This window comes from Acinonyx jubatus, chromosome B3 (assembly GCF_027475565.1).
Source record: "Acinonyx jubatus isolate Ajub_Pintada_27869175 chromosome B3, VMU_Ajub_asm_v1.0, whole genome shotgun sequence".
NCBI classification, from domain to species: Eukaryota; Metazoa; Chordata; class Mammalia; order Carnivora; family Felidae; genus Acinonyx; species Acinonyx jubatus.
The window spans coordinates 121,072,820-121,097,269 of NC_069386.1; the positions used below are offsets into that span (position 1 = coordinate 121,072,820).

The following is a 24,450-nucleotide window of genomic DNA, read 5'->3' on the forward strand; positions in this document are numbered from 1 at the left end:
CAACATGTCAAATTTTAGTTGAATTGCATCTTGCCTAGAATTTGATAGCCTTTCCCCAGCACTTAAGAGAGAAGGCCTGTGTGCTGTTCAAAAAGCACTTTGTCTTTTCTCAGAGAACCATTAGCTTTGTGTGGCTGTCTGGACATGAGCATCAGAAGGTCTGGGGGGCGGGGGGGGGGGGAGGAAAGTGTAGTGAACTAGTGTGGAGGAATAGAAATGAGGTTCACTAGGGAAAGGCAAAATTATTTCTTCCCAGGAAGAGAAAGGAATGAAGCTGTGCATTTGAGTAGAAAGTTCATCCTGAAAATAGTGATTGACTTCATAGTGCAGGAAATTTTGGATATAAAGTGTGCTTTACAATTCTGATTACTCTTTCCCCTTTGTTCCCCACTATCAAAAATAATCATATTCTATAAATGTCAGTGGAATATGCTTAGAGTGAAGCTACATTTTTGGAGAACCAGGTGTCAGCTCTGTCAGATTTCTATGAATAGGCACATTTATATACACTTTTTCAAAGAAAGAAAGGTCACTCACCACCCTACTTGTAAAGCTGTCAGAGGATTTAGGAAAGAACTATGGTCAGCTGTCTTTTTACATGGGAAAGGAAATCTGGTTCTCAAGATATTTGGGGCATTGCAGTGAATAAGAGATATTAATATCCCCAGCCTCTCTGGCTAAAAGAATTTGAGACATTACCCACTGCTTAGCCCTACTGCAATATGAAGTTACCATGCTGAATGTGGAGGGGGAAATGTGGGTTTTGGTTTGAATTACTGGTTTACTGTCCCCACACACACCCTTCCTTCTTGCTCCTGGATTCTTGCTGATTTGGCGAATAGGTATAAGATGGAGCGTGTTCAGGTATTTTCTCCTGTTTGGAGACTAGATGTTGGGTGCTTCATATTGTGGCATAGTTGGATGGATGGAAGGATGGATGGATGGTTGGATGTATGGATGAAGGAATGTCACAAAGAAGCTTTTGGGCAAAGTAGATTTTCCAGGTTTCTGAGGGCTTCTTGTTCAGGTGCTAGATAGCCTTGGAAAGAAAGGAAAGCCTGCCCTCTGGTGGTCGCCTTGCAGAAGCGCATCCACTAAGTCAGAAGCACATCCAATAAGTAGAGAAGGAAATGTCAACATTAGTTGGGTGGGTTTCAGAATAATTTGTGTATTCCAGATTACAAGTAGGTTATGGGCGCATCTTTCACCATAAAACATTTTAAAAATAAAGGGAAGAGTCTGTAAGGTATTAGAGTCATCTTTTGAAGCTGTTCAGCTGTTGAACTCTTGCTATAGGCCTACAGGGGCACTATCAGTTACTTTGTAGGTGAGATTGCAGTCAAACTGAGAATCCAGATATTAAAGGTAATTATTTGGCAAGAGTGAGTAAGGTATTTGTTTCCATTGCCAAAAGGAAGTTGGAGAAGAGAGACTTCTTTGCTGACAAGTAGCTGGGAGGAGTCCCTGCAGGTGGTGACATTAAGCCAGCACTTGAAGGGTGGGTAGGATTAGAATAAGTGAGGGAAATGGAGATGAATGTTCTTATTTTACAGGCCAAGGGAGTAGGAATGGCTTTGTTCTTGAAGTCAGTAGGAAGACAGAGTAGAGAGTTAGTGATAAATAATAACATGCAGGGAAAATTTGGAAAATGAATAAGAAATGAATTACATAAATAAGTGGTTTAATATAAATTGAATCAATGGGACATTTTCAGTATTCATCATGAAGCTAGAAAGTGTAGCCTCTGGACTTTAGGGGTGAGTCTAGGTTCAAATTCAGGTCTGACACTTGTGTGAGTCCTTAGGCAAATTATATAGTCTCTCTGTGCCCATTTTCCCCCATCTGTTAAACTCGGATAAGAATAGAATGTATCTTTAGACTGAGAGATATGCAAACATTGTCTAGATCCAACATGTAGAAGTTGAGTACAGGGAAAGTCTCAGTTGTCCTGAAGCTGCCTCTCATGCTGATGGTGAGTTTCCAGCTGCTTGTCGTGCATAATCAAAAGCTGAAGGACCTGTTGGCAGAGAAATTATAGAGATTTATAAATTAGATGGGTGATTAGATGAGGCAGTACCCAGAGGCCCTCCAACCTAGAGATTTTGTCATTAAAAGGAAAAAAAAATCCATGATGACCCTCAGAAACCTGAGATGTGCGGATAGTAATGACACAAGTTTACATTTTATATTAAAAAACCATGCTTAAATTTGGTTCAAAATGTTCTGTTCTATGTAAAAAAAAAACCACCGTCACTTTAATTAATGCAGCCTATAATTGAAACAACTATCTCAAGCTGTTCCTCTCCAGTGCGTCAAGGGAAAGAGTGGAATTGGGGGATAGGGGGTGGAGAGAGGCAGAGGGTCTTCAGCCAATATGTCAGCTCTTCCAAGTTGCTCTGAGAAAACGGAACAAAGATCTCATCCTGAGTGTGAAAGGGGGCGAAGGCTTCAGGGAACACAGACTTTAAGTGCATTTCGCCCTATTCTAATTATTTGAGAAGCAAAGGGTGGGGAAGAAATGTTGACAGCAGAGGTTTAGGGGAGAACAGGCACAATGATGCCCTGTAGCATAGCACTATATTTTTTATGTGCCACATGTGGAGAAGGGAGGTAAGAACTTGGAGCTCAGAAAGGTTTAAAAGGCAAAATGTAATGACTTCCCTTTAATTAACTCAAACAATGTGTGGCAGGTTACATTAAGGTGCCTGTAGCTAAGACAGAGGTGGTAGGCCACCGCTGAGACCTTAGAGAGAGAGCGACTCCTGTTTTTCCAGAACAGAAAGGGCCTAGAAACCTTGTAGACTAGTTTTAAAGGTGAGAGGACAGGCCTAGTACAGTTATAAAACCCAGCCAAGGCTATGTAGTCTCTCAGTGACAAAGCTAGGCTAATACCTCGGGTGTTTACCCGTTTAGTATTCTCTCCAAGACACTGTGTATGATGAAGTCTCTAGTGATTTCAAGTTACCCCAGAGGGTCAAACTAACCATAGTACATTTGCATATAGATTAAGATTTGGTGTATTCTCTTAACAAAAGTTAAAAAAGGAAGGTAAACATTAGGTTTCTACCTGTATCCATTTCAGTCAAGCTTTTCTTTTAAAGTTGCTTCAGAATTGGGACGCCTGGGTGGCTCAGTCAGTTGGGAGTCCCACTTTGGCTCAGGTTACGATCTCATGGTTTGTGGGTTTGAGCCCTGTGTTGGGCTCTGTGCTGGCAGCTCAGAGCCTGGAGCCTGATTCCGATTCTTTGTCTCCCTCTCTCTGCCCCTCCCCTGCTCATTGTCTGTCTCTCTCTCTCTTTCCCTCTCCCTCCTTCCCTCTCTCTCTCTCTCTCTCTCTCAGAAATAAACATTAGAAAAAAATTTAAAAAATTAAGGTTGCTTCAGGATGTTATTAATACCAGTGGCTGTTTCCATGTAGCTGTTTTAATTAAAGTGTTATATGTTCTTTTATAAATAAAGTGATGAAAATTTCTGATTATAGCCCTGTGGGAGACTGAGCAGGGAAGCCATCAGAATTTCAGGTGGAGGAGGTCACATTTAGATCGTGTGACCAGTGCTGTCACTGCCGTGTAGAATGTGCTACAATTGCAGCTTCTGATGTTTCAGGGGTGAACAAACCTTTTATAAAAAGGCAGCTACACATTAAAGTTAAAAAATCACATAAAATATTTCAGGAGAGAGTGAGAGGAAGTGAAGAAAACTAAAATTCTTCTCCTATTTTACTTATTCAAGGAAATGAGTTTTGTGAACAATTTCCAGAAGAGTTATTAAGGAACAGTAGATTTTGCTTTACAAGTTGACCATTCTTCAAGGTTTTGTATTTAATCTCTTTTTGAGCTGAGACATAAAAAGCTAGACAGAGACCCTTTTAAAAAAAACCTTTTGTTAACCTGATGAGTGGGAGAAATAGGAAGTAGAAAATCTTTTAGAAATTATTGGGGACTGGGGCAGTGTAATAAATGGTGCTCCCTACTCAGTTCATTATCAGTTGAGAAAAACACATGAGTTAAATGGATGGCGATCAGGATTTGTCTTCCATTTGGTGATGTACTGGTAAATTGTTTAACATTTTTTGGGAAGAAGGAAGATGATTTTTAGTGTTTATGGATTTCTGTGAGGTAAATACTCCCACCTTGGTCAAATTCTCGCTGCCAATGTGATGCCATTGAATTTGGAGCTGGGCAGAGATCCACGCATTTGCCTCTTGTAAGGCAGTACAGTCTTCAGACACCAGTGCTTGAGTCCATCACTTATAAAAGGCTGTGTTATAGAGCCTAAGCAGCCTTAGACCCAAGCATTCTTGTTAATGGTACTCTTTAGAATTAGACAAAGTTAAAACACAGTTCCTTCTTTGGGGACCTGCCCTTACAAAACTTCCAAGAAGGATCAAAGCAGAGAGTGTGCTTTCTGTGGGTGTGTTGGCGTCACTGAGAGTTTGTCTCCCAGATTCTACCAGTCGTCTCAGTCAACAATCTGAATCAAGTTGGGGAGAGAGGCCAGAGTGTTACTCGGATGGGAGGTCTTTCTAAATGGAAGGACACAAGGGAAATGGGGAACAAATGTTAGCCCTTAGCAAAATCGCAACTCAGAATGTTCCTTCGAAAACTGTACAGGATTAGTATCAACAAGAAGATTGGAGGCAGATTTTACTTTAAATCTCTTACCATTTTGGTGTATAGATATCAATTGTAAAATCATCTTTGAGGCTGGGAAGTGGCCAGAAATTTGGTTATCAGGAAAAAAATAGAAGTTTTTGGGTGGTATTTTAAACATGGGTAGAGTAATAAACCCCAATTCCTTATTTTGTAGGAAGATACTGAAGGACAGATTCCTGTTTAACATGTTGAAATTAAATTATTTTCCAGCTGGGTGCAACTGAAAGAAACAGGGCAGGCACAGGAACTCGAACAACTTCATTGCCTCAGAGAAGATGATGGACTATTATAGTGAATATATGAAATGGTATCCGGCAAAAGCAGAGTATTTGATCATCTTACCTCTTTGTAGTTGATGTTCAAAGTCTCTGCGCTCAGATTTATACCTCTTTGCTTACACATTCATCATTGTTAATATGCCAATACTCTGAGAAAGTAAGCCTGGAATTGAATGCATGAGTCCGTTTCTTCCTAGTGGAGGAGAGTTTATTATCCTTGTTGCTGTTGTATCATTATTTAACATGTGACGTTTCTATAATTAACAATGGTTATAAATTAGCTTGCTCTTCTAACAGTGTGGGCCTAAATGCCCATACTGATAGTTTATCTTTGAGTGCAGAAATTCTGATTATAAGTCAAGTGTCTGAAAGCACTTTTGTTGTTATCATCATACTGTAAGAGAAATCTTTGATTCCATAAGAACCCACCTTCTCATTCTGTTGCCTGTGACATTGTAGGGACCTGAATCTTGGGTTCATATGTGTCTGCTTTCCTTTGTTATAACATCTGGCCTGTTGTGGTGATTAAAATCTGAGATTCTGAAGTCAAATGGAGGTGAAGTTTATAGTTCTGGCTCTGCCATTTTACAGAGAAGTGACCTAATCCGTTCAGACCTGAGCGTTTTTCAGATTTAAATGGGCATGAAGGGGTGTCTGGGTGGCTCAGTTGGTTGAGCATCTGGCTCTTGATTTCAGCTCAGGTCATGATCCCAGGGTCATGGGATTGAACCCCACGTCAGGCCCTGCACTGATCATGGAGCCTGCTTAAGATTTTGTCTCTCCCTCTGCCACCTCCCTCTCTAAAATAAAAGTAAAATAAAATGGAAATGAAAACACATCTATTTCATAGGGCACTAGTGAAGAATAAATGGTATAGTGTATATAATGCAGTTTGTAAAGGGCCAAGTGTATGGTGACTGATCAACATTTGTTGGCAATTATAACAGTCGTCATTTTTTAAAGTGTTATGTTATAAAACACGTGTAACTTTAACACACACCTTCTATGAGTCCATGTCTGAGGACTGACTCATTCTCTGGAATTTTGACAATATGTATTTCCCAGAGTAACTCCTACTAATGAGACAGGCAGTTTGTCTTTCCAGCCTACAGCTTCTCAGGTTCACATCTGTTTCTTTGCTTTGTCACTACCCTGACTTCTACCCTTCCCTCTTGTCTCCCTAGAACCCAAGGTCCTCATTTATTACCTGTTGTTCCCCATATAAAAGTCTGATGTAGGAAAATAGTATAATAAGCTGTTTCATAATAAACAATTCATTATTAGTATTCTTAAGGCATTGCAGCAGTGATACAGTCTAAGAGTATAATTTCAGCATTTAGGCTGCAGGTGAGAAAGGTATTTGTTTGGCAGAAGATTCCTTTTGATGCTTCTGAAATCATAGTCCGATTTGTAGCTGTCTACAGTCTAGAGTCCATATGGCGGCCTTTAATTATACCTGTTGCAATAATCCACTTAGCCAAGGTCAAACATCCTCTGATTACATGTTCTGTTGTTATTTCCTAGTTGTCATATATCCTTGGCAGCTGTCATCAGCCAAATTTGGCCTTTCTAATTTTTAGTGGCACTCATCCTGTCCTGAGTTTCCATAACACATGCTTTAGCCTTGTCGAACATGCTTCGCTTCCACTGGGTTAGTCATCATTTCTTGGACCTTATTCTACTGTAGGTAGTTTCTGCAAGTGATTTTAGCTCTCTTTCCTAGCTTTACTTTTCATCATTTCACGAAACTCTCTGCAACATGTCAATTAATCAACAAAAACATCTGCTAGCTTCTTCCCCAGGATGGGCTGCATTTCAATGGGAGGTGGATTTAGTCCAATTCAATCTAACAGTTATGTTTGGAATGCCAACAATGAATAAATTAAATTAACCTTTTTTGAGCACCTACAGTGTTAGAGTCCTTTGCTTGCTTATTTGATTATATACATTAGCTCATTTAATCCTCTCAACAACCCTGTGAGATATGCAGTCCTCCTCTTGTTCTTTTCAGATGAAGTCATTGAGACTCACAGGTTAGATATTCTGTTCAGCACTTACAACTAGTAAGTGGTAGAGCTAAGAATTAAACTAAAAGCTCCCTGGCTCAGAAGTCCCTCAAGAAGAGTAGATGGAGCGATGCAAGGGGGAAAGTATAGTGGAGGTTCTTGAGGCTGGACAAACAGAATCAAACTCGTAGGCAGTATGCTTTCCGAAGATTCTGAGTTAGTTTCTCCTACTCAGACTTTTGATTTTGGATGGCTTGGGATTTTGTGGATAGGAGGTAGAATGCTATGAAAAGAACGTAAACTTGTGAAGAAAGGTTTCTGTAAGTACATCAGAAAACTAGCTTGCAGGTAGACTCCCTTGGTGGTAAAGAGTATATACCCTGGATCCATTTCCTTCTCCTTGAAGTGGATGGGACATCCGTCTACAGAAGGCTTGTGACAGGCCAGTGGTGCTGATAAAGTCTGAGCTGAGGAAGTGGGAGAGCAGATGTCAATGACAGGGCAGCCTTTGACCATGGCCCTAACGCCTGTCTAGGGGATTAAAACTTTAGTGACCATTTTCAACCTTCCATGTGTACCTGGAGCTCTGACAATGAGGTATTTCCCTGGGTTGGGAATACAGATAGTGAGTAAGGGGGCAGGGGCAGTAGGTGGTAAGGAATATGTGTGGGGGTGGTGTTTCAGCCTGGTTGGCTAGATGTTGGAATCACATTCTACCTTCACCAGAGCAACTGACGCCCTTCTGAAGAGAAAGGCAGAGATAGAAGTTGTCTGGGGGGTGGGAATCTTGAAGTTTCCCTTTATTAGGTCATTTACAATCTTGAGACCAGTAGGACTTCAGTGAAACTAGTAGAGTACATGGTCATCTTCATCTGGGGTGTATAAATGCTTCCATTCCTTGAGAATTCTACCCTCTATCATTATGACATTTGATCTTTGAATTTCATATCTGGTTTTGCATACATTTAAATTCTTGATTGACTCAGGTCTCTGGAGGACTTCTTTTGTTGTTGTTAGCTTCTGATTGAGCCTTTATTCTCCTCCACATGACTCCTTAGCCAGTGCATTTGAAATGTTTGTTCTGAGGGGAAAGTTAAAGTCAAGTATATGAGCTTATTTTCTCCCTATTAAGTAAGGTCTTCACAGTTTGTAGTTCCAGGTATTCAGTGTTTCATGTCTTTGGTGCTCTTTTAGAAATGTGTATATTTTTCTACATTTTTCAAAAGCATGAATGATCCAGAAGATCAAATCTGGCTTATATAAGTCTGTAAAGTGCAAAGGAAACCCAAAAGCTGATAATAATGTGCTGCCATCTCTTCCATTCATAATGTGGCTCTGTAGACTTTCCATTTTGATGAAGCATAGGGAGCCCACAGTTTACCTACCTCTACCTGATAGAAGCCCTGTGTGGTTGAGCTCCTCTAGCTAGGTTGAGGTTGTTGACAGAAAGAAGACAATGGAATACTTCTCACTTGATCTCCCCCCACACACTTTATAGCACTTCTCTGCCTACCACTTTATTTGTTGATACTAGTACTTACCCCAAAACAAAATCATAAGCTTATTTGGAGACTGTGGTCTTCTCTTATCTATGTTATCTCCCAAAGTATATGGATATAGCTTCAGCACCCAATCATTATTCAGTAAATACCTTTTTACCACTGCTTTCCTTTTCCGCATACTTTGGTCGGTAAACTGTGGACAGACTGAAGAAGATACAGGGTCACTTCGGACATGTTTCCTTTTCTCACTCTGGCCCCCTACCATCATCAGTTAAGTAATCCATTTGTCCTGAAAGAGACAGGAAAGATTCTCTGAGAAGCAGGTGCCATTGAAAATCATACACGAATATTAAGATCCTAAAATTCAGGGGGGAAAATATCTTAAAATTCAGACTTTCTGATAGGAAAGAATGTGTGTACTTAATATCTTTCTCTTTGAAAGTACGATCCAGTTGGATGCTCAGGAGTAATATGCTCTTCCTAGTTCTGAGATTAAAATCTCAGGGCCAAGCGATATGATTAGTAAAGCATTTAACATTTATTAACTGTTTTATGTATAAAGTATTTGACGTGAAATGTTTTATGTGCAAAATACTGCACTGTTTTACATGCATTGTCACATTTAATTCTCATTAAAACTATTCATTAGCTATTTTGTGGGTATTGCTATTATCCCCATTATACACATGAGGAATGAAAGAGATCAGGTAACTTGCCAGAGCCCCCTAGCTGTTAAATGGTGGAGTCAAGATTCAAATTCACGCTTAACTTCTACTCTATACATCTGCTACCTTCCATAACCCTTAACTTGAGGAAAAACTAATCTCCCATGTACTAACTGCCATATATTTGGTAGTTGAGGCAAGTAGATATTTTTCCTAACCACATTCTTCTAGTATTTTGTTGGGATAAATTTTAGAGTTTGGAGCTTCTGTCCACCACCTACACACTAATCTCTTAGAATTGTCACTTTGGGTTATGACAATTATGACACCTGTCTTTTCATGAGAGAAGTGGAATTGCGTCATAACATCATCACTGTTAGCATTTTCTGAATTGTTATGTGGATGACTTTGTTCTAGGTGATCATGATGTATGTGTGTTGTGTATATTTTCAGGTATTATCTTGTCACTTGTTCCTACTCATTTGCATAAGTTCCTACAAAGCTAATGCAGAATTGAGAGTTATATTAACTGTAATTATAAATGGGAATTATAACTCAGATAGAAAATGTGAGTTATATTGTATGGAATATAACTTTCACCAGTTACTTTATAGGTTATATGGAATCACAGAAGCACAGGCTTCATTATTGTGACTTGATTTTTATAAACCAAACAGATTTATGCCAGGAATTCTGAAACCTTATACTCTTTATATTTGTTGCCTTATGTATCACTAAATACTGATGAATATTTAAGCATTAGAATTTTTGGTCTTAACTGAATGAAGCTTTCAAAGATTTTGTTTTTTCTTTCTTGGAATCATGCTGAATCTTCTTGAAGAACAAACAGATTTCATGCCTTCTTAAAGTTTGCTGTGAGTTGTTTTGATAACATTAACATAAGCATCAAAATAACACAAACTTAGAGAACAGATGCAGTGACTTATCATTTCTCCGAAGCCTTTCTTATGTCATGCTTATGTTGTAAGGAGAAGAGTATGATCTTGTGTTGTCATAAAGAAACAATCTGAGTGTTCTTTGTGTGTGTGCATGTGTGTGTCTAGCCTTAAGGAAGCAGTCTTTGAATTTAATTCTGTTTCAAACATGCACTTTTTAAAAAAATTTAATTTATTTGTTTAATTTACATCCAAGTTAGCATATAGTGCAACAATGATTTCAGGAGTAGATTCCTTAATGCCCCTTACCCTTTTAGCCCATCCGCTCTCCCACAACCTTTCCAGCAACCCTCTGTTTGTTCTCCATATTTAAGAGTTTCTAATGTTTTGTCCCCCTCCCTGTTTTTATAATATTTTTGCTTCCCTTCCCTTATGTCCATCTGTTTTGTATCTTAAAGTCCTCATATGAGTGAAGTCATATGACATTTATCTTTCTCTGACTAATTTCACCTAGCATAATGCCCTCTAGTTCCATCCACGTAGTTGCAAATGGCAAGATTTCATCCTTTTTGATTACCGAGTAATACTCCATTGTATGTATATACCACATCTTCTTTATCCATTCATCCATTGATGGACATTTGGGCTCTTTCCATACTTTGGCTATTGTTGATAGTGCTGCTATAAACATTGGGGTGCATGTGTCCCCTCAAAACCACATACATATATCCCTTGGATAAATACCTCCTAGTGCAGTTGCTGGGTTGTAGGATAGTTCTATTTCAAACGTGCACTTTCAAACACGTACTTACAGCCTGTCATCCGTAAAACCTAGTATTATGTTTTTCCCATGAATAACAAGTGTCTCACTCAGACTTCCTCTTAATTCAACCAGCTTTCCATCTCCTCATTTCTTCTAGGTGCTAGACTTGTTTTTCAATCTGTAAAGCCAATATAGGGTAGGTTTATTTAACAAATATTTTTTGAGAGACACTCTTATAGGCACTGAAGATACTTAAGTGAAGAAAACAGGTAAGTCCTTTTTTCCAGGCAAACTAAAGTTTGCACTCTAGCTGAAACAATAAACAAGTTAAAGCCATTAAATGGGTAGTTTAAGTTAGTGATGAACACCATGAGGAAAATAGAGCAATGTGATAGCGGGATGGGGTGGGAATAATATATTATCTACTTAAGGAGACACTCTAGTTGGTGACATTTAACTTAGATCTGAATGAGAAGTAGACAGACATGAGAATATATATAAGAGGATTGATTAAAGCTGAGGGTATACACACCAAAAGCACACTTAGTGAGGTATGAACAAGTTTGGGAAATGTGAAGAATAGATTGGCCAGAGAAGTTTAGAGAATGGGTATTTGCAGATGAAGATTTATTAGTGATAAAAGCTTTGTAAATGTCCACATAGTTTTAAGGGACCAGTTAATTTAGCTTAAGGTCAGTAAAATGTTCTATACCAACAGTACATCCCTAGGGGATTCTTTAGAATTGTAGAACTTGGATAAATGATAGATGGATTATCAAGCATGACAATTAACTTCTCTTGTATGTTTGACTTCATTTGTTCTTTAATCTGTACTTATATAATCTTACTGATTTTAGAGAATGGTTACCTGTTTAATACTTCATCTGTTCATCAACCATTTACCAATGTCCTACCATATGCCAAATAGAGTCTTAGGTTTTGCGTATACAAAGATGAATAAGACTTTCCCTGTTATGAAAGCCTATACAAAAATGGATGTAACATAGGATTCTGAGCATATATTTACTGAGAAATACATTTTTTCAGCAAATACAAATAATAAGACAAGCAGCTGGAGAAAATAATGGAATTGGTCAGTATAGATGGCCCCTGCTGATATGTAGGTAGTTAAAATATAATTTTGCAGGCCTAAAACACCTTTGACATCTGCTTATAAAACTGGATTAAGGTGTATATGATCTCTGTTATGGTGGAGAAGTTTATAAATTTGAATTCACGAACATCACTGTTAACGCACCTCTTTGGATAATAATACACTTGTGATTTGTATAAAGGGCCCCAAACCTAAGTTGAACTCCTGACCAAAATGCAAGATGATGAAGCGTTTTACTTGGCTCATCAGATCTGTTAAAACCATGGGCATCCCCATGGGTCTCCAAGTCAGACTAGAAGACAGTGTCTTCCAGTCTGACAAGGAAAGTAACTGATTACCTGAATTTATATGAACTAATTCTGGTTTAAAACAGGTTATGTCTTCATAATAGCCAAAGAAGGTTTCAGAAAGAAAACAAAGTCTGGGTTAGTCTGAGATTTTGAAGTTAGAAGTCTGTACTTAAAATGTTATCAGCTTAGCCCCCAAATAACTATCCAAGGGGCTGAACATCTTCTGGTGATTCAACACCGTTAGTCTCTTTGTTTGACCTGCTACTATCTACTAGCTTTGTTTACGCATACTATTTGCTCTGATTAATTTAATGATCTCAGCAACCATATATGGCAGATTATTATCCTGACTCCTGCTCGTCCTACCTTTTAAACTCGTATATTCAAGTCATGTTTAACCACATATCAATTAAACTTCATACCCAGAGCCTCCTGCAAAAGTACCTTGCTCATAAGTCTCCTTGGCTCATAAGTCTCCTGAAACAACGTGATAATTGATTTTACCTTCAATTATGATGTAATTAAAAAAAATTAAGTCCATAAAAATATAGGTTTCAACAATTGCCTTTAAATCATTAATTCATTTAATCATCTATAAAAATTGAAAAAATAAGCATGGTCTTTCTCCTTTTCCTCTTTTCCCATATCCTTCTCCTTGTACCACTACTGTTCCTCTCCTCCTCTGTTTCCCCTTGGTTTTTTCTTCTCCTTTTTCTGTTTTATTCTCACCATCATCACCATCATCATCATCATCATAAATGCAATGGGTAAGAATATTTTAACTGATGGAATATTTATATAAAATGTGAATCTTGGTAAAGTGTAGGTTGTCAAATAATTTTAAGATAGTTTGGATTTAGTTGAAAATAGAAAAAAAAACATAAACATAAGTGGTTTCCTGTGGGTATCCTTGAATTGGGTAAATTAACTTAATTATTATCATAATAAGATGGACACCTGCCATTACTAAATACCTCTAGCCTCTTTTAGGAAGCTCTCTTCCTTGCTAATAGGAAGACTCATCATACATTTAGAGTTCGGTTATTGTTGTCAGTCAATGATAAGGACAGGGTTTTACACGGTATCCCACCTATACATCATTCTGTAATTTCATCCATTGTAATTTAAGAAGAATGACATAACCAGAGTGATTAAGAATCTGAGCTTTTGCATCAAACAGTCTAATTACTGTTTTAGATCTAACAACCCCTAGCCTTGGATGAATAAATAAAATAAACCTTGAGTAAATCTTCAGTTTATGAATCTATGTTTTTTTTTTTTTTTTTTCACTTATAAACTTGAACTAATAGAACATACTCAAACTGAAGATTGCTATCAGGGTTATATGAGGTAGTATATACTTTAAGTTTAGTAAGAAACTTACATCTAGAAGGCATTAAATGAAAGTGAATTATCACCATCATCATCATCAATCATTAACTTACCATTTCTGTGCTTTATTTGATCTTAAACTATATGGAAAATTTAAAGTCCTCTGTTCCTTATGAGTATTTGACATCTGGTGAGAGCAAGTTGGCAGCAGTTCCATACAGGGCAGCGGTTTAATGTTGCAACTTAAAATGTTGTGAGCTCTGGGGAGAGACAGGAAGGTAGTGGTTACTGATTCATGAAAAACCATTTTTAACTCTCAATCAGCCAGCTGATTACAATTGATCTGTTGTCCGTGCCATCATTGTGACATTTGGAATATATTAGACTACTATTTCTCTTAATATGGCGGTTAAAATTCAGTAGGCAGATAATGTGATATTGACATAATGAGTAAAATAATGATTGATAGTGAAGTTGTGAAAGTAAGAAGGTTCAATGTGTTTGAAAGTCACAGAACTTTGAAAAGCGTTAAGAGATAAGGAATACTGATGAATAAGAGGTGACAGCCTGACACAGGCTATGCATAGAGAAATGAACCACTTTAGTAAGTCATTTTTAAAGAATACAGCCTCTAGAAATGTAAATATGGCTCATAAGAGTAACTTTTTAATTTAAATATCTATCAAAGTATCTATTGGAAGCAAACTAGATTTATACTTTATGATTTTCTCAAAATCATTCTTTCTTAACAAAAACTCCAGTAAATTAGTTTCAGTTTAAAGTATATTAAAGTGGATACTTCCAAAATTGGGTTCTTTGAAATTAAACAAAAGGGATTTAACTTTTTCCCAGGAACTGCTATAGATGTCACTTTATGATAAGGCAGGTAAGACAGTCAATACACAGAGGTTTTATTTTATGGACAGAACTAACATTGATTCATTCAGTGAGAGATGTCAATTAGAACAGTACTTCTTAGGCAATGGGGAAATTTCAGAGCCCTTAAACTAGAACATTATAGTATTATATTATCAAATATGTTACCATTGTGACCTCCATAATGACCCTTGCTCTTTAATGAGAGGGCATAATGTCAGAATCAGGGAGGCGAAAAAGCCAAATGGCAACTAATTTATCACCAGATTTATAGTCAAATTACCAAAAGATTGGAACTAATTGGGTCTGTTTTTCAAAATGAGTAATGGCATTTCAGAGCCTCTCTGGTTATACAGATGTTTAGATTGTGGATGTCCTAAGAATTCTAAGTCTGTGCTGGCTTTAAAGTTGAGATTCAATTGTTCTTGTGTGTCCAGGGTAGTATAACTCCAAGGGGAAGGTGTTCTGGGGAAAGAAAAGGGAGAAAAAAATCATTTTTCATCATCACAGTGAAAAAGTCATCGCACTGAAAAAGTGCCAACAAACCCTAAATAATTTTGTGTTGATTATGCTAAATTAGAATCATGATAGCTATAATCATTTGATCCCTGAGGCATTAATGAAAATTCAGCATTATTTTGTGTAGAATATGTATCATTACCCTTGAGCTTAGAAATGATTATTAGTAAGTCTGATTAAATCTGGAAGCAGTGACACAAGCTATCTTTAACCCGCTAATGACAGGGCCATATTGTAATTTTATGATGAATGAACACAGTTTAGCATTTTTAGCACTTGGCGGGGAACATAAGAAGTCTACATTCATTTTCTTGATTAGACTGCAAAATAGTACAGAGCTCATAAGGAATGCTGCTTAATGAAATAGTGTTCTTGCTGATTGATTAACCTGTCATATCTTCTAGAACCCACAGGACTGGTTATCCTTATATGATTAAAGATATTAAGCGATGTTCTAGACATCACAGATTCCTAGATGCAGGAGTATAAAAACAAATAATACAGTCATACCACTTCACAAGCATACATGGCCTTTATGTTTTCAAGTGCTTTCACATGTACTAAGGTTTCATTATTACCACAGTAACTGTGGGAGTGACTTAGACTTTTCACCACTTGTTTTACAAGTAATAAAACCAAAGCCCAATATGGTTTAGGTAAATACCTAAAGGTCCCGAAAATTGTCAGAAAGTCCTGGAACACAAATGTCTTTGCTCCAAATGTAGCATATTTTTGGCCTCTGTAGAAAATGGATTTTTTTCCCTTATTTTATGATTTTGGACAAATTGTTATCACTATTTTGAATTCTCTCTTTTTTTAAAAAAAATATTCTGTATTCATAGACCGTGTTAGAGATTCTTATTGATCAAAGGGCCACAGTCCTGATTTTATTTTTAGTGCTAGGCAAAATTGTTTTTAAATTTCCCCAGGCAATTTAGGACAAGTTCTGATCCCAGCCCAGCATCTGAGGCTTAGTAGTAGCTTGACCAATTGTACTTTCTTTTCTTCTCATTCTCAGCCCAATGCTGAGACCGCTGCCGGTGGTCTAAAGAAGGAAGTTTTCAGAATCTTAGTTGACCTGAAAACTATGTTGATGGCCTACATGATTTTATCATTAAAACTCTGTACACAGGCAAGTCCTTAACAGAACATAAAAATTAGTGAAAGTACAGCCAAGCCCTGTTGTAAAATGCATGGCTAGAGGGAGTTAGCACTTGTAAGAGCACTTGTACTTGAAACGCAGCTTTGCAAGGAAGGGCATCCCCATACTCCATTAGCATCACAATGGCATTTTGTTGAATAGCTTGATTGAGGGCAATCAGAGCCAAAGATCTAGTTACTGGAGTCCCACAGGTCCTGCTTTGGCACATAACAGATGAGATTCTTTGGGGAAGATGAAGGGAGAAAGGAATCATTGTAACACACTGAAATGGTAAAATGAATGTGGAGGAGGGGGCAACGGTAGTGCCTAGGGTTCTGGAACTAGGTGGGAGTCAGGGGAAGCACTGTGAAAACATTTGAACACTAAACTAAATAAAGCCAGAAACCTGGCACTTCTCTCTTCCTCTCAGGTATCCAGTCGGTTACCAGGTGATTTGCCAGTTTACTTCTTTTTTTTTTTTTTTTAATTTTTTTTAACGTTTTTTATTTATTTTTGAGACAGAGAGAGACAGAGCATGAATGGGGGAGGGTCAGAGAGAGAGAGGGAGACACAGAATCTGAAACAGGCTCCAGGCTCTGAGCTGTCAGCACAGAGCCCGATGCGGGGCTCAAACTCACGGACCGCGAGATCATGACCTGAGCTGAAGTCGGACGCTTAACCGACCAAGCCATCCAGGCGCCCCTGCCAGTTTACTTCTAATCATTTCCCTGCTCTATGTACTTCTTACTCATCACTGACCTACATGGAGTTCTCATCATCTCTGTTTAAAATAGGCTGGCTTGTTGGTGCTCACATTTGCAGGCATATCACCCTCAAGACCATCAACCAGACTATTTAGAACCTTACATTTTCGCACATGTCCCCTAAGCTTTGAGGTCTTCTTTTGTTCACAGGATAACATCTAAACCATGATTCTCTGTAGTGTGGACTCTCCCCACCTCTAAGTGTCCTCTCCTGATAGTGTTTATGCTGTGGAATTGTCACTTCAAGAACATTACTCTCCGTTTGGTGCCTTCATGCCTTTTCCTCTTTTTTGTACCATCTCTGATAGGATAAATTCTGTATACATCATTTGATTTCCCTGTCTCCTGTGTTGTTGACGTATTTTCCCATCTCATATCTCCACTGGGTGAGGTGCACTTCCCTGATTTTAGAACACCATTGCATACTGTATCTTCTTTATCCTGTGTTCCCACTAAGCACAGTGGTTGGCATGTAATAGTTGCTCAACAAATGTTGGTTGATCTGATCACAGGAATAACATGAATAAGTAGATAGTTGCTAGGGCAACGAGTGTAGAAGTGACAAGGAAGTATAAAATCAAATGGCATAGTATATTAGTTTTCTGTTGCTGAGCAACAAATTGTCACAAATTTAGTGGCTTAAAACAATATTCATTCATTATCTCAGGTTTCTGAGATAGGTCACAAGTCCAAGTAAGCTTGCTTAGGTTTTCTGCTCATGGTCTCACCTTGATTTTAAGGCTGAAATCAAGGTTTTCATTGGACTTAATTTACATCTGGAGGTTAATGATGTAATTTACATCTGGAGGTTAATCTGCTTTAAAGCTTTCTCAAGCTGTTAGCATAATTTATTCCTTGTTGCTGTAGTATTCATGGTGGCTTGCTTCTTCAAGGCCTTCAGTGAAGAGAGGGTGTGTCTATTGCTTCAAGTCTCTTGTCTACAAGGAAGGCTTAAGCCCTCTTTAAAAGGGCTAGCTTGCTTAGGTCAGGTCCAAGCAGGATATTTTTTCTTTCCATTAGCTCACAGTCTTTAGTTAGGGATTGTAATTATATCTGCAAAATCCTTTTGCCTTTACCAAATACCATAACATAATAATGGTAATGGTATTCTATCACTTTGCCACAAAGTGGGTACTGCCTAAAAGCAAGTGCAGTTCTGGCTTCACTCAATGGGGTAGGAGGGGATTACTCCAGGGCATACATATCAGGGCCAAGATCTGAGGCCCTATCTCAGTATTCTGCCTGTTGCATAAACAGTTTAGAACGGATTGAAAAATAGATTTGCATGGGTAGGTGGAGGAGCATGAGGCTGGAAGGAAGGGTAAACACGATGTGAGGAAGTGTCTCATGTGGTTTTCTAAGAAATGTATACCTTGTCATGTAGGGAGGAATAACGGGGATTAAGAAAGATTAAAGTTTCTAGCATAACTTTTTCAGTACTGGAAATAAGAAAGACTTGGAAAATAGGAGGAGGAAGAAGCTGGAAACAGGGACAGTAAGTTAGGAGTATTTAGATGGCACTGAAACGTGGAGAAGGTTTAAGAATTGACAGGACTTAATTGCTGATTGATCCCACCGAGGGTAAAGAGGTATTCAGAGTTTCTAACTAGGACCACTGGAGTGAACCAAAAAATGGAGTAGGTTTTGAGTGTTCTTGAGTAACGCTGAAGTGGTAACTGCTTTTGATGTAGATGGTGAATCTCTTCTGTTCTCATTCTTGCCTTCTCTCTTACTTGTCTTACCTTCTTCCAGAAAGGATCTTGGCTTAGCATTAGAATACTGCTGTAGACATACCAGTTTGCAATGACTTGGCAAAATGCCTTTAGGGAGAAATGTTTTATTTTCAAATAGCTGGTGAAGTAGACAGAGTCATGTTTTTTGAAGTTATCTGAATCCACGAGGTTGGCAACAGTTGAGAAGGACAGTGATCTAGCTTTCAGTTCAGAATTCTGATTTCGATCCATTATCTGCCAGCTCAGGCTGTTTTAAATCTAGGCCATTTGTGTGTGAGACACAATTAAATAAAGAAACAAACGCACAGTGTAGGAACACAGGCAGACAAAAGTATCTTTTGTTTTTCTCTCCACATCTGTAAGTAAATTCTGGACATCCTTTGCAATCTATCAACTAATGCCACTATAAGTTAATGTCTCCTTTACCTTATGTTTCTACCCTTAGATGGGGGGGGGGGGAGATGATCATCTTTTCTTAAATAATCATGTGATGTAAAATTCACAGTCTTCCTATTCATGTGTTTTATCTTCAAAATATTTGTCTTATGTCTAATGAAAATCTCCTTTGGTAAATATAAGCCTTTAGTTTAGAGATTAAAATTTTTGTCTGAGGTTTCGAAATGTTTTGCTTTGTCCATTTTAAAATTTGTGATATTATTTCATTCAATAAGAATCGTGTGGATTGATTTATGCCCTTTGAATATTTAGTATTACGGAAGTGTCTCAGTCAGCAAGACTCCCCTAAATGGAATTGAGGAATTTTGGAAATTGAAAGTCCAATCTTCCTCTCCATTAGAAATTTTGGTGTGGATTTATGGACATCTAGTCTCTATTTAATCCAGTGATATGTTCCTCTACTTATCTTATCAGGCTTTAAATTGTTAAGTTTGGTCTTAAAAGGAAAAACTGGGGGCACCTGGGTGGCTCAGTCAGTTGAGCATCCAACTTTGGCTCAGGTCATGATCTTATAGTTTCTGAGTTCAAGCTCCGTGTTGGGCTCTGTGCTGACAGCTTAGAGACTGGAGCCTGCTTCGGATTCTGTCTCCCTTTCTCTCTGTCCCTCCCCACTTTCCCTCTGTCTCTTTCTCTCTCTCGAATATAAATAAACAATTTTTTTTTTAATTTAAAAAAGGAAAAACTGTATTCTCTACAGTTATTTCTGATACTAGATGTGTGGGGTTTTCCACACCAAACAATTCTCCAATTCTTGATGGGACCTGAGTGGGTGTCATATAATTTAACTCAGTTCTGACACTAACTGCTTAGAGTTCATGCAGACCCTACAGGTTAAGGACTCAGTCCCACAAGATCACTCCCCTCTTCAGATGCTAGTTGCAAGTCCAAATTTGTCATCTGCACTTCTGACCAACTGACTATAAATCAGGGGTTTCCACAACCCTGTCTTCATCTATAATGGCTTATGGAACTCAGGGAAACACATTTACTGATTTATTATAAGGGATATAATAAAGGATACGGATGAACAGCTAGATGAAAGGTACATGGGGCAAGGCAATAGAGCAATTCCATACCCTTTCCAGATGAACCACCATCCCAGCATGCTGGTTTGTTCACCAGCCTGGAAGCTCTCCAGAGTCCTTGCTTAGAGTTTTTAGGGAGGTTCTGTTACTTAGGCACAATTGGTTAAATCATTTGCCATTGGTGATAGGCTGAGAGGTCTGGAGGGGAGGGGCTGAAAGTTCCAACCTACGATCACCTGGTTGGTTCCCCTGGCAACCAACCCCCTTCCTTAGGGAGTCAACTTGTTAGCATAAAGTCAGGTTGAAAGGGGTTTGTTATAAACAACAAAAGGTGTTCTCTCACCCCTTCCCTCAGGGAATTATAAGAGATCAAAGATCAAATATATATTTTTGGTATATAGTTCAAAGATCTATATACTTTGGTTCAAAGATCAAATATATACTTTTTATTATATTATAATATCACAGGTCTGTTCTCTATGTTAAGCTGAAAGCTGTCTCTACAAAAGCTACTTCTGTTTACTTATAATCTGTTGACTATCTCACCCAAGGTACAGAGTAGTGGGTGGGTTCCACTAAATCTCCACTGTCTTTTTTTCAATTAAATTTTTGTATTTCTTTTACCAAGTTATCACACAAATATATGAAAATATCCCTGCAAAGTTTATAATGAAAATAATAAGGTGAAGAAATATCGATCTGATCCTTCTCCAACCTCAATCCAGAGATACCAGCTTCAACTCTTAATTGTTTTCATTTTACTGTCATATTTCTAAATTATGCACTTACAGTACAATTTTTTTGTATAAGTTTCATGACATTTTATATATTAATGCCCATTTTAGACATTTTGTTATTTTCCAAATACCCTCAATTTTATCTTGTAGTCCTTCTATTGAATGAATCTCTGCTAACAAATATACATAAATAAATGTATATTTTTATTTCCTAAGAGCTTTGTGTTTTATTTTTTCCTTTTAATAGCATTTAGTTTGTGGTTCTTAATAGAAGTTATCTCTGTTAGCATCTTAAGAATGAGATTTTTTTAAATTGTTTTTCTGTTCCTTGCACTGTGTCTTTTTTTAATTATTCCTTTTTTTTTTTCTTTTCTATTTATCTTAGTCCCTGGCTCTCATGGTTCTCTTAGAGGTTATCTTACAATTTCTGGCAAATTGTGGCCATTTCTTTTCACCCAGTGATAAAAAGTCTAACACATTAGTTAGAAGCTGTATAATTATGGGTTTTTTTTTTAAATCAGTTAATGAAATTTACTAGAGCATAAATAGGTAGGGAACTAGCCACTTTATCAAGGGATTACCCTTCCAAAATGTCATTGCCTGTGGATCTTTTCTCCCAAGTTATTTGGTTTGTCCAATAATTGTTTCTTAGATATAACTCGGTTTCTCTGTGTTTGAATGTTTTGTTTCTATAGGTGGGTGGGCAGTGCTTGAGATCAGAGGAGGAAAGGGGCTTAGGATAGGTGGATTGTTCTCAGGGGTCAGTGTACAAGTTTACATGTAATCCTCCTATTTTCGTTATGACTCCACACCCCTGCCAAGGCCTGAGCGTGGGTCCTAAAATCCAAAGCTCTCCTCAGTTGTATTCTCTGAGTGCATGCATTTCCTTGCCATAATAGAGAGGGTATCTGTAGGGCTATTTGATCCTTGTATAGGCTTCCAACCAGTACTCTTGTTTTCAGTCGTACCTCTCATCTCTGCTTTCAGCAATATGTGATGCCTCCAATTCTGTATCTTTTTAGGGTTCTGTTGCAAAATAACCTTGTTTACTGTTGGCTTCTTCCTCTGCAGCTACTTGAGTTTCAAGTTTTTATGTTATTCCTCTTCATCATATCTTCCATTTTCCACCACTCTCCTATCCCACACCCCTACCCCCAAACTCCATACCAACCCTCACTGTAGATATACCACATCTGGTCCCATTTTCCCATCTTTACCTTCCCCTAGAATCACATCCACTTTTGAGCCTGATCTGTTCAGTTGGCAGAATACCTGCCTTGACTCTGGACCACATCCTTATTTCCATTTTTCCTGTTTGCTCCATGCTGCTGCTCACTCTCCAGCTATCCATTTACTGTCAGGGGCATGTTCCAAAACTGATTTGGCATGGGTCAAGTATAGGGCTCTAAATCAGGAGCCTGGGCTTGATGGAAGAAAATGCCAGAAGTCATTGATGAGTGGCTTGATTCAAGGGAATGATATAAGAAAAGTCACCTTGTGGAAAAACTAGCTGCCTGATAGTCTGTCACAGTAGAGTGCCAGGACCAAGAGTGAGAATCCACAAATGACACCGTGAGACATACTTTAGAGAGCAGAGACTTGAGCATTGGAGCAGGGAGATGGGTCATAGAGGAAATTCCTGAGCTGCATGAACATCCTTAAGGAGTTTGGAAGAGGGTAGGGAGTTCCCTGGGCATCTGTTGAGAACAGGAAGCAAGAGTTGAGAATGCTACACCAGCTTGGCTAAGTTGTTTTGCTGAAGACTTTAAGTCAGAAGCCAATTGAGATATCTGTCATTACTGACAAACTTTAAAAGGTTCTAGAACTGGCAAAACAAGTAGGCCTGAGCTAAGTTAAAAGACAGAGCGTGACCAGCTGGGACAGGAACACAGCAAACTTGCTAATTAGTCTGGAGGAAGCCAATTGCCCACATTTTTATGGACTGCTAATTGCTAAAGTAGCAGCTTGCTCTAAAGACAAAAATAACGGCATGATAGTTTCTTGAATATAGTATAAAATGGCCTTTAGGATATAGGCTACATCAACCTTAAATATACTCCATAGTTCTTAAACTTAAAACATACACTGCTATTAATAAAGATACATTTTGGAAGTCAGTTATTCATTTTTTCTTAGACTATAAAATGAGAAATTATAGAGTATATATGACTCCAGTTTGGGAAGTTGTGGTAAGGATTTTATTTTAAAGATACATTTCTCCACTTGAGTACCATTTCTCAGCCCATTTTAAAACATTTCCCAATAAAAGAACAAAATAAATAATTTTAAATGTGCTTTATTCTAAATACTGTGAAATTTTTCCTAAAACACTGTCTTTCAACCCAGTTATATTTGTGAAAGGAGAATGTGCTTAAAAAAAAATTTACCTCTACTTTTTGCAACATTGAGGGCGTTCAGTAAGTATCTTTAGAAAGAAAGAATGAGTAAGTGAGCAGGTGCATAAGGGTTTGTGTGCATTAGAATGGTAGAATTTCATATTTTATAGAGCAGTAGAGAACAACTAGTCCCCTTCCGTTATTTTATGGATGAGGCAACTGAGGTAGAGAGGAGAAGTAGGGATACTGCTCCAGCGTCTCACAGTTGGCTAGTGGCAGCACTAGGCTTGGACCCCGTTTCTTAAGCCAATCAGTCCAGCACTCTTTGCATTCTAAGCTAATGTTCATTCCTTTTGCTTAAGAGAAGAATGAATTACTTTTGCAGGGTTGATTCTGACCCAAATCACATTAAATCAGCAAAGCCTGGCTTTGTTAAAGGCTCAGATGTCAAATGACAAAAGCAAAACATCTTTTAAAACAAAAACAAAGCCAAAGTAATTGGTGTGTTTGGTTTTATCATGGAGTGGAGTCTTCAAAGTCAAAGAGGGGGAAAATTTAAAACCTCGGTGCCATGGACTTAATTCGAAAGTGTGAATGTCAGGCTGGATATAAAGGAGGTAAGCTAGCCCTGAGGAACTATAACTACATAAAGGGAGAAAGCAGATTTCCTTTTCCAGTGAATCAATACAAGTTAATGTATCTACAGACTTATTAATCTCTTGCATTGGTAGCTGAAATCCCCTAATTAGATTGACAACATATTTGGATATTGCATAGTGATTACATATGGCAGAACAAATCTGTTGAAGATGGAAATAAGTAGATGACTATTTAGACACAGCAATACCCCTAATGGCTTACATGCCAGGTAACATTTCTTCACGTGTAGAATTTATTAAGAAGTGGCTGTGAATTGCTCGTCTTCTTAATTAAAGGTTTGGTTGCATTACCAAAAGGTTGTTAATAATGGTAGTCACTTATCAAATGTGTGACTCTGCCCGAGTTATTAATTATTCTGAGCCAAGTGTTTCTCATTTGTACAGATAGGTTTATAATGGCACCTACCACATGGGGTTGTTTGTGGATTAAAAGAGAGTATGCACGTAAGGATTTGCATAGTGCATTCCACATAAAAAGCACTCAATAAATGTTAGCTATTATTATTGTTGTCAGCCACTCCAGGGGAGCTATATTGTAAGAAACCATACTTTCATTGCTGCTGCACTGAACTTCAGTAAATCATTGTTTTCTCACTGGCCTACTATACAATTTGTGGATATTTCTACCTCAAGATCCTCCCCAAGAGGACAATGCGATGTAGCTGAAAGATCTCTCTTCACTTGGAATTCAGAACATTTGGTT

General features: G+C 38.0%; 1 protein-coding gene and 1 long non-coding RNA gene across 30 annotated transcripts in view; one reads left to right on the top strand and one right to left on the bottom strand.

Moving 5' to 3' along the window:
• Nucleotides 1-24,450, top strand: part of NRXN3 (neurexin 3) — a 1,553,894-nt gene that overhangs the window by 641,309 nt on the left and 888,135 nt on the right. The gene's annotated exons all lie outside the window — the stretch shown is intronic.
• On the bottom strand, nucleotides 984-20,157 carry LOC113601403 (uncharacterized). 3 transcript variants are annotated; one of them, XR_008299768.1, is made up of 6 exons: nucleotides 20,067-20,157; nucleotides 13,615-13,761; nucleotides 10,747-10,943; nucleotides 8,591-8,730; nucleotides 4,998-5,126; nucleotides 984-2,017 (listed from the first exon to the last, which is right to left on the bottom strand). It is a non-coding gene; the product is annotated as an uncharacterized LOC113601403 (long non-coding RNA). The 3 variants fall into 3 exon arrangements; XR_003422658.2 differs by lacking the exons at nucleotides 4,998-5,126; nucleotides 20,067-20,157 and adding an exon at nucleotides 14,661-14,855 and having other exon boundaries at nucleotides 990-2,017; XR_003422657.2 differs by lacking the exon at nucleotides 4,998-5,126 and having other exon boundaries at nucleotides 992-2,017.